This window comes from Lissotriton helveticus, chromosome 6 (assembly GCF_964261635.1).
Source record: "Lissotriton helveticus chromosome 6, aLisHel1.1, whole genome shotgun sequence".
NCBI lineage: Eukaryota > Metazoa > Chordata > Amphibia > Caudata > Salamandridae > Lissotriton > Lissotriton helveticus.
Window position 1 is genome coordinate 1,669,911,621 of NC_136067.1, and position 14,004 is coordinate 1,669,925,624.

The following is a 14,004-nucleotide window of genomic DNA, read 5'->3' on the forward strand; positions in this document are numbered from 1 at the left end:
GTACCAGGTGGCTCAAGTACACAATCTTGCTCGGCCCTATCTGGCACTTAGTACCCTTGAGAGCCTCCAAAACATTCTTCATGTGGATCAGGGCATCCGTCCAGGTGGAGCTAAAGATAGCTATATCGTCTAGATATGCTGCATTATAGGCTTCCAGGCCTGAGAGAAATTTGTTCAACAACCTCTGGAATGTGTCAGGTGCATTCTTCAAACCAAAAGGCATAACAATAAATTGATCATGCCTACTAGGGGTTGAAAATGCACTGTTTGGTATGGCATCCTCAACTAGTCTGATTTGACAGTAGCCAGCAGTTAGGTTAAATGTATTCAGAAACTTGGCCAAATTATCAATGCGTTCATCTGTCCTAGGAATTGGCTGAGCATCAGTCCTAGTGACTGCATTGAGACCTCTGTAGTCTAGACAAAGCCTCATTTCTCTTTTTCTACCCTTGGTGTGAGGTTTAGGTACTAGGACTACTGGGCTAGCCTGAGGACTATCTGAGGTCTCAATCACTCCCAGCTCCAGCATCTTCTGGACCTCTGTCCTGATGCAATCTCAGACATGGTCAGACCTCCTGTAGATTTTATTCTTAACAAGTAGACTCTCACCTGTGTTCACTTCATGGGTGCACTAGGTGGTTTGACTGGAGGTCACAGAAAACATATGCCTGAATTCATTAAGGACCTTCCTGCAATCAATCTGCTGTTGATCAAGTGAAGCTGTCTGCCAAGGCCACTCCATCAACTGATCCATCATCAGGGTTCTGAGAGAGGAGGGTTCTGAGAGCGCCAAGGTCCACCAAGTAGGTGATCTTACCCTTTTGTTCAAATATAGTGTAGGGTCCACTCTATTTGTCCTGGAGAGCTCCTGAGGCCATAGGCTCCAACACCCACACTTTCTGACTGGCTGGTGAACAGTCAGGACAGCCAAACGTTTTGAAGTTCTTGGCTGGCATCCCGGCTTTTTGCCTGACTTCTTCATGTACTCAGCCAAGCGGGAACGCAGACCAAGTACATAATCACTATGTCCTGTTTGGGAGGTTTGAGAGGTAAGTCCCATTCCTCCTTCACCAGACACAAGGGGCCCCCTAACTTGATGTCCAAACAGAAGTTCAAAAAGGGCTGTAGCCAACCCCCTTCTGAGGAACCTCTCTGAAGGCAGGGTAGTAGGAAATCCCATTTTCTCCTAAGCTTTTCTGGGAGACCCATGATCATACCTTTTAGGGTCTTGTTGAACCTTTCAACAAGCCCATTGCATTGAGGATAATAGGGTGTGGTGAATTTGTAATTCACTCTACACTCTTTCCACATTGCAGTTATCTAACTTGACATGAAATTTTTACTTCTGTCAATCAAGACCTCCTTAGGGAAGCCCACTCTGGAAAAAATTCCAAAGAGGGCCCTTGCCACCACAGGAGCTATAATAATAATAATCTTTATTTGGATATAAAATATCCTTAAAAGAACACCACAATGATTCTGACAACAATAAACATTATCGACAGAAAAACAAACCAATAAAGCAGCAATAGTTAAATGAAAATCTTCCAAATAGCGTTATGCGGGTTTCTTATTACATTATGGATGATTAAAAAGCACAACCAGCATAGCTTTAAACAGAACATTAAAACAGGAAGGATTTGTAATACCGACAGTTCGCACTGTTAGGCTAGTAAAAGCAATCTAATGATCATCAAATAGCTGCTGGTTAAGAAAAATATAAAATCAGATAAAACTTAGCAACAACACATCGATAGCAGTGGGTTGTGGAAAAATGCACACACATAAAAACTGTCTTAGCAGCTTAGAGTAAGGTGCAGTTTGATTTAAACTATTGCTTAAGGGAGGAAGCATGCATAAAGGAGCGATAGGTAGAGCGTATATATAAATTGTGAGGGCTATATTTAAGGCTGTATTTTCGGGGTTTAGTGCTGCAATGATTGCCTGTCTACAGGTCCGAGTGCCCAACTGCGTCTGCGCTGAGATATAAGGGCGGGGCAAAGGCACACCACGTGCTCCAACGTGCTCCAACGTTTCAGCCGTCATGCCGCACCCTCTGCACAATAAAACTTCTGACGTGCGACGCCAAGAGGGAAAATCTTTTAGAAATTGCCAGTCTCCCAATCTAATGGCCATAAAGCTTAGTTTTAGATAGAGGGAGTAAGTGCAGGACAGATAGGTTGCGGGAGATAGCCGCCCGTAAGACTTCATAACTGCCCATGCATGTCTGCGTTTGGCAAAGTGGGCTTTGTCAATTATAAGGGAGCACAATCTGACACATTTCTTAATGCAGGATTTAAAGGCAGTAGTGCTAGGGTTGAGGGCCGGTGTTAGAGACTTCGTAGTTTGATAGGCCCAGTTCTAATCTGATCTGGGCAGCAGATGCATTTTTTGGCAAATGGAGGACTTTTTTATAAATTTTATTCACGTGTTGGTTTAGGGTTGTGTTTAAATTGCCCCTGAAAATCTCAATGCCATATGACAAGGACGGCCCAATTTTTGCTCTCATGACTTCTAATAAAGGTGATAGACTTGAGCCTGACAAATTTTTTGAGCGCTTAAAGAGGGTCCCCTGTAGGATCATGGCTTTTGCTGATAGCTCACTACGCTGTCTGGCAAAGTTACCACTTGAGTCAAAGTTAACTCCTAAATATTTGTAGGTGCCTCCTGTCGCAATGCTCATATTGTTGTACAACCAGCCAGTGCTGACGTTGTGTTTTCTACCAAAGGTTACCACTTTGGTTTTTTTAGGTTAACCTCTAATTTATTCGCGGTGGTGTAGTTGTATAATTTATCCAGAAGCCTTTGCAGCCCCACCCGTGTTATGTTATGTTATGTTAATCGTTTATTAAGCGCGCAGCTGCCCCAGCTAAGGGGCGTCCCGGCGCTGTCACAAGAGGAAACAAAACAATATGAGCCAGCCAAGGAATTACCAGAAGAGACTAAGGTGATGGGAACAGAAAGGTCTTAATAGCCTTTCTGAAGGATGTCAAACAATTAATAGCGCGGATGTGAACCGGAAGGGAATTCCAAAGCTTAGGCGCAAGATATCGAAAAGCTCGACCTCCTGTCCTGGAAAGCCTAATTCTGGGCACCGTAGCTAAATAAAGCTCTGCTGAGCGAAGAGGGCGCGAGGGAACATAGTGCGAGATCAAATTGCTCAGCAAAGCTGGGCGAGCGCTTTTCAGAATCTTAAAAGAGATACAAAGTGTTTTGTAATGAATGCGTCTATCAATGGGGAGCCAGTGTAATTTACGGATAGTACTGGAGGCTGAGCAGAAACGTGGCAGACCCACCAAGGCTCTAGCCGCCGCATTTTGAATGCGTTGCATTCTTGTTATCTCTGCTTTGTTTGCCCCCAGAAGAAGAGAGTTTGAGTAGTCCAAACGTGAAATGATGGTAGCTTGCACGATAAGTTGACGGACCGAGGGGGCAAAGTATTTTAGAATGGGTCTTAAGCTTCGCAGAATACCAAAACACGATGCGGCTAGCTGCCTGGTATGTGCCTGGAAGGAGAGTGTGGAATCCATCATAACCTCCAGGTTCTTTTGTCATGTATTCCTATAGGTTCTGAATCGATCCCCCTATTCCTGACCCTATTCTAGTTAAACAAACCAACAAGTTAACTAGCAGTCAGCCCATGAGGCAGAAAACCCCCATGATGCAGATACCGTTATCTGACGCAGTCACACTACGGCACAGGAACGTGTTATCTGATTAGGTCATAACACTTGCGATCTAATTAGACAAGCGATATTCCTCCAGCCCCTGATAAGGCATACGGAGTTCTCATAACAAATCAAACCTATGACAACCTGGGCAAAACCCTGCGGCCATTGTTTTGATTTCACCGAGAACTTTAGTAAAAGAATGTGCTAACGAGCAAGTCGTATGACATCCTTATTGACGTATCTATGTCCATCCTTACGTCAATCTCGGCACCTTAAAGGTATAAATATTACCGATCTTGCCATATGCAAACACACGCGTGGTGACGAGACGGAGCAGCCATACTTGCCGAAGCGAAGAGCAGAGCAGACCCCGCTGGCAGCAGCCCCGCCTTTCTGACGCGCTGAGAGACGCGCTGCTTTCTCCTGCCGAGAATCCAGCACCGGCGTTTCTGGGCAGCCCTCGCAGGCAGCCTGGAATATCGAGACCAGAGAGAGAGATACCATTCCTCATTCATCCTAACTTCCAGGTACAGAACTGAATAACCCCTCACAGAGAATTCTTTAGTTATTCACTTGGCAAAAACAAACTTAACTTAAACTGTAACTATCTATTCCCGCCCACGTATTAGACTTAGGTCAGGTACACGGGGTAGGCGTATCTAGAAACACCAGTTGAGTACGTTTAGTCAAATGTATATGTGTATGTAATATATTTTATTCATTTTAAAACATCTTATGGCTTAGAAACCATATCAATGTTTTTACAGTATTATTTTATACTATTGCTTTTAATGTATGCACTTTACTTAACTATAAGTATTGCAATAATATCGATCCATTTCTCTTGTATGAGAAAAGAGACTGATCAATAAATAACACCTTTTTATTGAACACGCCCGTCTCTTCCTTTTCTCTACATTCTGATGAGACTAAGAATGCACGTACTGACTGAGTAAAATAATTTGCCTTTTGTTCACACGACTCTCGAGATTGACTCTTGATTAGGGGAGAGCAAAGTTGTCATGTTCTATGGTTGTCAGAAACTAAATCCCTTCTTGTCTAATCAGGGAAGTTAATTGCTCCTTGAACATTCGAGAAAGTTTCTAGTGAACTCTGAGCTAAGCTGGCAAACCCAAAACTTTAAGTCTAGTATCGACAGTAGTAGACCTAGTTAACGTCTGGCCTAGGCCTTTACTGCTGTAGGTATTATTCCAATGCGCAGAGCCTATTGGGAAGATAGGAACTACACCACATGGCGCCCAACGCGTTTGGAAAGGGCAATAAAACTAACGTAAGACATTTAGAGTAACTCAGTCGTGCTTTCTCACTCAGACCCCTTTTCCCAAATACTCCAAAGACGTCTGGAGTGGGTGAAAGGTTATATCCGCCAGACCTCGCAGGAGGGAACTCCTATGTATGGTTCTTGGTATAGTCAACGTTGAAGGATAAACAGTTCCAAAATATTGTGCATCTAATCTTTGTTTCCATAAGAAACCTGATCTGCAAACAAAAGAAATAACCTTCAGGACAGTAAAATGTCAGAAAATGAAGAAGAAAGAGAGGCAGTTAGATTAGCAGCTGAACTCGCAGCGGCTGATGCTGCAGCACTAGATGCGGACGGGGATATAATACTCATCCCGGTCATCAAAAGGAGATCTATAACCCTGAAACTTATAGAAAATGGACTGACACCTAGAGGTGGCACAGTCATATTCGTAATTGAGGCACACGAATATCGGCAGACAGAGGTATACTATTCATGGATACATTTTCCAGCAGCAAATGCTGTAACAAAGTACTTCCACCATTACAAAATAGAGGAACCTCCTAATGAGTACACTCCTTTCGAGGAGGTGGAAGTACCACTCAAATTTCAAGAGCATTTGCTCTTATTTGATGGCGCCCTAAAACATAATAATCACATCACCAGGCTCGGTCCTTTAGGTAGACCAGGAGCAACGTGGCCGGTCCTAGCCGGATACACACCACATCCAGACATCGACGGGATGTCTGCAGCTAACCTGTTAACACAGCTAAAACAATTAATAAAAATTCATAGACAATTAGTTCAGTATGTGATGCGGACTTCAACAATTCAGCCAGCGATTAAACTTCCACAGCTGACCCCTCATCAGGGGAACACAAATAAAATTACACCACAGAACATCCAATCCTGCCTAGGTAAAGTACCGGCTAAACGGGAACAAATACCATTCTGGTTGGCACAGAAAATTACCCAAATTGAGGCGGTGTTTCCTGACACCACCCCGCTAGAAAAGCACAGGATTCTGACTATCTGTCTCCCAATGGGAATCGCACTACACATAGAGGACTGTGACACTTGGGGTACAGTCTTTGCTTCCATCTACACAAAAACGCACGGTGTTCCATCCATTTCGGTAATACCAGATGTGCTAAAACAAATTCAAGATGAATATGGTCCTGAACCCGCTTTAACTCTTGGTATGAAATTACTGAAAGACTTCAAGCAGGTCTCGGCTATATTATTAGCCAACATAAAAGGTGAAGCAGCAAACGTGGCGATCCGCCAGAGGTTAAAAGAGACAGATATAGCAGACCAACCAGCTGAAATTGCCAGAATCATAGAAAAATCCTATGAGGAACTAGGTAGAGACAGTTTAGGTGGAATACCAGTAAAACCACAACTGACTGAAAGTCCAGAAAAAAATATTTTTTAATAATAATTCACCAAAAAAGAACTGGGATGGAAACAAACAATCCAATCCCAAAGAAAAGAAATTCCAGTCCCGAGGAAGGTCTCCTAGGCGAAGAGAAAAATCTCCGAACCAAAGACACAGGTCACCTCAGAGTGAAAAGATATAACCTTAGAAATAGGGATAATATAATAAAGCCTGATAGATATCAAGACATTGATACACGTCCCTCTCAATCTTTTCAGACTTCCTCGCAGAAATCGGAAAGAAGAGGACGATCAGAACAAAGAGAAGAGCACGCCAAGTCCAAAGACAAGGAACCTGCTCAGCTAAAAAAGAAATTACAATTTCCAAAAAAGAAGGTAGCCAGTATCAAGGTAGTTAACAATGCCGAGAATACTGAGGGCACAACTGAAAAACGGGGAGTGGGCTCAGACAATGCTAGACAGCGCAGCAGAAGTGAGCATAGCTCGCAAAGTGAATCATCTGGAGACAGTGGACACAAATGAATATCTTCAAGTGGAAACTGCAGACACCAGAGTTAGCAAACCTCACAAGATATACGAGATAACATTACGTATAGAGGGAGATAAGACTAGGAAAATAAGGGGACTATTTTGGGATAACCTCTCCAAGGGTTATGACATCCTTCTAGCTGAAAAAGACTGGCCACCAGAGTTTGTCAGGGAGTGCCCTCATGGCGAAGAAGTAATTATGCCTGCCTTCTCAAATCAAATTCCAATTCATAAAAAATACACACTTGCCAGAAAGTGGGCAGTGGCTCTAGCACCTGCTTTATATAAAAATCACGTGGGATGGGATGAGGATTCTCCTCCTCACAAAATCCAGTTAAAATCACAACCTACTGCACAAAGGCAGTACCCAATTAAGCAAGAAGCTAAAAAACAGGTAAATGAAATACTAGATCAGCTAGAATACCAGGGGGTGGTTGAAACTTGCACCTCACAAATGAACAATCCTTTGTTTCCGGTCTCCAAACCAGACAATTCATATCGTCTAGTTTTGGATTACCGACACCTTAACACATGTTGCAAAACTTTTGCAGTGCAAAACTCACACAGTGCTGCACTAATGAATAACATAGTGCGCAAAAAATACAAAACAACCTTAGACATCTCTAATGGATTCTTTTGTCAAAACATAGCACCAGAGAGCAGATATTTAACTGCATTCTCAGTAAATGGCACTCAAAAACAATTCTGTCGGTTAGCCCAGGGGTACAAGAACAGCCCGGGGGTATTCTCAGCGAGAGTAACAGAATTACTTCAACTATATGATGATGAAGCATTATCTTATGTCGATGACATTTACTTAACAGATGATGACTTGGAGACTCACTTGAAAAGAGTGAACACCATAATACTTGGGTTCGCTGCAGAGGTTTACAAATTCAACTTTAAAAAATCCAGAATTGCCCATCTGAAAGTCCTATACGAAGGATATGAATTATCAAGTATAGCCTGGTTGACAATTTTTTAAGAACTAGAAGAATTAAAAAGTCTAGAATATGAAGAAACATATCCTCTGCCAATCGACATTCTGCCTTTACGACATTACGCCTGTGTAATCTATACAGACGGACATGCTCAACCGTCCGTTTGGGGAGAACAAGCATACAACCCCACATGTGAGATTACAAAAGAAGTGTGGCGCGGAGGTAAACTAAAACCTCTATTAACAAAATCACACTCAGTAGAAACTAATTCAGAAAAACAAACTGAAATATTAGCTTTGAAAATGGCGCTAGATAATGCGGATCGCGAATTCCCGACACTTATAGTGTCAGATTCATATTACTGCGTCAAATCATATAACAGCGATTTGCAGACATGGATTCAAAATGGTTACAAAGATGACACAGATGCACCAATAAAGCAAAAACTGCTCTGGGAACAAATAGCTCTTTTACAGAAAGAGCTACCAAAGACTCACGTGACACACTCACTGAGTCATCAGCGTGATGGCGTTCACGTTGCAGGGAATTCATTGGCCGAAACAGCCACAGCGGCAGCCACTAAATCGGCTCCCGTAGTTCGAAAAAAGCGTACATTAAAATACATTGACGGTGAAACAGTGCTGGCAGTGAAAACGTCATCAAAAGGCGACTGCTCAGCGTTACCGATCAACTATCCACTCAATTATACATACATAATCGATGCAAACTCCGTCCCTTTTGCTCGAATCCCTGGAGTGGGGGATAGGGTGATTCCAAACATGGACAGGAGAAACTTGTTATTCGCAGACGCACATATGGGCGAGGGTCTCAGACACCTTAAACTAAAAGATTCTCTGGAAGAATTACAATCACGGTACTGGTGGCCAGGCATGAGCCTGCGTCACACCATGTTTGTAAAAAACTGCCCAAACTGCAACAGAGATCGCAGTGGGGAGAGAAACAGTTTAATACCTCGTCGTTCTACTCCAGAAAAAATCAGGAGTAAAAAGGAAGGGTTGCGATTAACTTATACAGGCTAGTTCCACTTATAATGTAGATCACCAGCACTCGGCTGACGTTCGGACTGTTATACAAAGATTTGCGGGTCTAAATGGCATATACGCTAAGAGCATGCTATGTTTGACCATTGTCTCCACTCTAGCCCTCAAGCCTGGGGGGAAACATGGCCAAATGAGCATAGTCCAGCGGGAATCTTCTCACTTCCTTCCTGAGGGTACGGGACGGTGTAAAGAAAAAACCAAGGCATAAAGCAATCTATAACGGAAAGGATATTAGGTTCGGGAGCTGGGTGGGTCAAACATCTAATAAGTGTCCAACGTAGTCTCAATAACTTGCCAAGAAATTCTCTGAAGGGATTCAGTGCGTACGAATTATTATTTGGAACTAGGATGATGATCTCTGACATTGATAGTCAGACTTCAGTGGTGGAAGAAAAAAGCTTTGATATCAAAGACCGTTTGGCTATTTTGCAGGACTTAAACAAAACAAGAAAAGACCTGAGCAACATAAAGTTGAAACAACAGCCAACAACCACTGAAGAACCACCACCTGTCCCAGCAAGACCTGTCTGGATTCCAAAAGTCGGGGATCTAGTCAGGGAAAAGATCGCGGTAAAGAAGGAATTTGGGCCTTCTTACAGAAAAGCAGTTCCTGTCTTGTCTGTCAACGGGACAAGATCAGTTGTACTACCGCCACTTGCTGGAAAAAAGGAGAACCGAGTTGTATCAATCGACCTGGTAAAACCACAACATGTGGCCGATAACAAACAGTAGGCCAAGTGGACTCCCAATAAGTAGCAGAACACCAAGGTTTGCTACCAGTACCGAGGTCCTAACGAAGAGGCTCATCACATTCGAAACGCCTACAGAAGAACAACAAGGACTATGCAACAATGCAATAGAACTAAGACCTCTGAAAACCCAAATAAAAACATTTAGCAGAGACACACCAATCTATAATGAAGTACCAAGTGAAAATGCAAGAAACAGAAATCCTGAACCAATTGGAACAATTGACAGAACTGCATCCGGCTACTTCATAAACTTCGATGATTCCTCTGAGGGCTTCAGCGAATCAAAAACACAGCCATCATCAAAAACCTTTAAAGACAAAGCTAAGGAACTTTTGAGACAACTGAAAGAAACATATCTGATTTCCCCATGGATTGAATTTTGGGTGGGTTTTGGTGCATTTATTCTCATACTTTGGCTCATCATGGTACTTACTTTGGGACGCTTCATTGAGGGAAAATATGCTAAAATGGACACAGCAAGTCAGAAAATCAACTTGATCCTCAAACCACACACATCTTCACACGTCAAGAAAAGAGAACTTTCTTCAGCCAACTTCACAGCCAATCCGATACCTGGTGGGGTAGCCTGGGACAACACTGACTATGAAATTTATGGTCCGGTCGAGATCCTGAAATATCCACACCAAATTAAGATCTCCTTGAGTGACTTTGCAAAACCAAACTCATTTGCTGATGATTGGGACTTCGAAAGCATTAATAATATGATGTCTGACTTAGTAATGTCTGCTAAATTTACCAAACATGATTATTTGCAGGGTTCTACAAATTATGACAGTATGTATTGCTATAACCACTATGGTAACCACTTTTTACATAGATCTGCACAACCTAGAAATGTTTTAAATTATAATCAATGGGAACATTGTGCAACACCTCCAAAAGGGAGCTCAAGAACCGTTTACGACAAATATTCATATTTTTCAGGTTTTAACACAAGTAATGCTGAAGCATTTTATTTTAAATTGTCGAACAAGACGTGAACCAAAACCCTGATAACCAACACAAAATTGTTATATTCAGACTCATTTTTTGAACAAATGAATACTTTTGGATTTGATTATTGGGACAAAAATGTTGAATTGAAAAGTGTTTGGGGTACAAAAGAATGGCAAGTACAGGGTATAGAAGCTTTGTTTAGAGCCTGCATGATCCCAGAACAAATGATATTTTTAAATGACACTGTTCAACAGACCACCTGTCTTGGCTTAGCCAAAACCAAAGATTTAAATAAGCCGTCTATTCCAAAGCCAACAATGTTTAGCAATAACTCTGATACAGATGAAGAGATAGACGTAAACCATATATTAAACCAGAACAGAACACATCCTGATTGGAAACAGTGGTTGATCTGGCCCACAGATACTAATAACTGTCAAGACAGATTCCTGAACAAAACACAGGGGTTCAAAATGACCAGGCCAGACCCTAGATATCCTCAAAGACATCACCCAGGGATAATAACCACCTACAGTGTGGGCAAATTATGCCTTCAATGGCTACAAACTTCCACACTGGCAGAAATTAAGCAACACCTAACTTTACTTACTGATGGTGCTGACTTGCGTGATTTCACTTTGGGACCACGCAAACAGCGTCAAAAGCGTTTCATAGCAGCCTCTGTATATGCAGCATACAATGAGGCCTGGAAGGTTACTCAAATTGAAACAGCAGAGAGAATACGGGAAATTGACCGTATTAATTTGGAAAATCACTTTCTGTAGTGGACAATGGGTTAATGACTCTGTCCTCCAGAATTTTTTCTTTGGACAGCATTGTGTCGTCAGCAATCGATATATTATCGCAAGACTTACTGTTATTACAACACGGTCAGTCACAATTGCGTTCTATTGTACAGCTTGGCTGGACGTTACAAAATCTGCGTTCAGGCTATGTGCCTTGGCGTTTAATCAACACAACGTCACTATTCCAAATCTTTAACCTTACTGATAGACAAATCAGTATGGCGCAAAAGGGTGCTGATTATACAATCTTGAGCATTGAAAAACTAGAAAGATTACCAATGACAATGTCAGAACGACCTGTCAGTGAATGGATAATACATGGGATAATAAATATTCCAATCTCAACCTTCAGGTTTCAATACTGCCAAAAAAATATACAGGCTGGCATGTACGAGAAATTAGGAAAGGGGTACCTTAAAACAACATGGAACCTGCCCTATTCACATGCATGTGTCAGTAATAAAGGACAGAAAGTGTTTCTTAGTGGCAACAATTGTGCGATGTCACTATGTGGCACACTTCTGTGTAACGGAATTAGTTTGCATGGAGCCTGTGAAGGGAATTCATACAACCTTTCATGTCACCAGCAAGGCGCACCTGCAACAGAAATAGAACCATTCTTTCAAAGACTCTATAATGGGAGTTACATTCTTATTGTAGACCGTAGATGTTGTAGTCTTATGCCCGGGACTCCTTATCTAGTAACTACTACTGCGAAGGTCAAGTGCTGTGGACGCTCATTGTTCCCCAGCTCCTTCCCAGACAGGGAGGCAAGGGCATGGCCCGATTTGAAAATTACTTCTATTCGAATAGATACTTTAAGCAGAATGAAAACAGTCCTTCTTCAGACGCCTACCAGGCTCTCGTCATCAAAAGAAACGTATGATCTACAAGTCGCAAGGACGACTGCAGAGATACATACATTATTATCAACTAATTCCCCCGTACATTTCGCAGAAATCTTAAATATTTCTGATACCAATGGGGTCTCAAAGGTATTTAAGACAGTATTTTCGATGGCATTAACACCATTCAAAGCCATACTGGGTATTTTTCCAGATTTCGTCCATTCGATTTTTGGCGGACTTCCCCTGATCCTGGGACTAATTGCAGGAATCCTATTCTTAGTCCTTATTTTTCGTTATGGCAACCCATGTCACAGACAAAACTCTTGCGACAAGGGAAGAAACAATCCTAGCCATTGGATACCGGGACCGGATATCAAAAATCCTGGGACTCTCCCGGCTTAGAGACCTGAACATGACTTGGTTTCTATCATTTCGACCAATGTGGCAAAGATGTGTTTTACCTGTATTGAGGTGTCTGCTATGCGGAGAAGAATGCGTGTTAGACACCTGTCTGACGCTACAATCGGATGCGCCGATGGATGCAGAAACATTGTTGAGCCCGATCAAGGTTCATGCTTTGTGCTGCCCTCAAAGGCTACCAATCCTGATGACGGCATTCGTGGAAGCTTCACCACTACGATTGATGGGTAGTGAAGTTCAAGATGAAAGCAGCATCGAACAGGTACGACCTTCTGTCAGTAATGCAAATCAGAATGTCAATGGAGACAATCATGCGCAAGAATGCATGATTACACCTATTTCCGAGTTAGTGGAACTTTCCCAGGAAGCTGTTGACAGTTTCTTCGAAAGCCTAAATGATATGATGTTCTCACCCGAACAGAAATAGAGACTTTTGAGCAAGCTCGCACACGGCGTTCCCTGAATTCGGCCTTCAACTTTAAAAATAAAGTCACATGAACAATTTCGCTCCAGTTCACGGACAGCAGTTTTTCCAGCAGCCCCAAATATTTTTGCATATTTTTCGGGACACTATCTTCTGCTTAAAGTAAGAACTATTCTTTCTAAATTTTACATAACTTATAGACATTAGCTGCCCGCTGGCATGTTCATAGATATTTTATTCTGTGATGGAATGGTCTCGAAACTTTTTTCTGTATTTAAGAAACCATTTCATGTGTAATTCTCATATACCAAATAAGCAATAATGTATACAAATGCGATTACTTTGGCATTTTTCTACAGCTTGAGTGCATACCATATATATATGTCTGCAATTTTTCAGTATATTTGAAAATTTCAAAATGCATTTATGTATTTTGGGGTGGTAAGGTATACACACTACTCTATAGTATGTTGTACTATGTTATACTATGCCTAGATTAGTAAATATGTCCATAGTTAGCGTGGAGTGGGTGTCATGTATTCCTATAGGTTCTGAATCGATCCCCCTATTCCTGACCCTATTCTAGTTAAACAAACCAACAAGTTAACTAGCAGTCAGCCCATGAGGCAGAAAACCCCCATGATGCAGATACCGTTATCTGACGCAGTCACACTACGGCACAGGAACGTGTTATCTGATTAGGTCATAACACTTGCGATCTAATTAGACAAGCGATATTCCTCCAGCCCCTGATAAGGCATACGGAGTTCTCATAACAAATCAAACCTATGACAACCTGGGCAAAACCCTGCGGCCATTGTTTTGATTTCACCGAGAACTTTAGTAAAAGAATGTGCTAACGAGCAAGTCGTATGACATCCTTATTGACGTATCTATGTCCATCCTTACGTCAATCTCGGCACCTTAAAGGTAT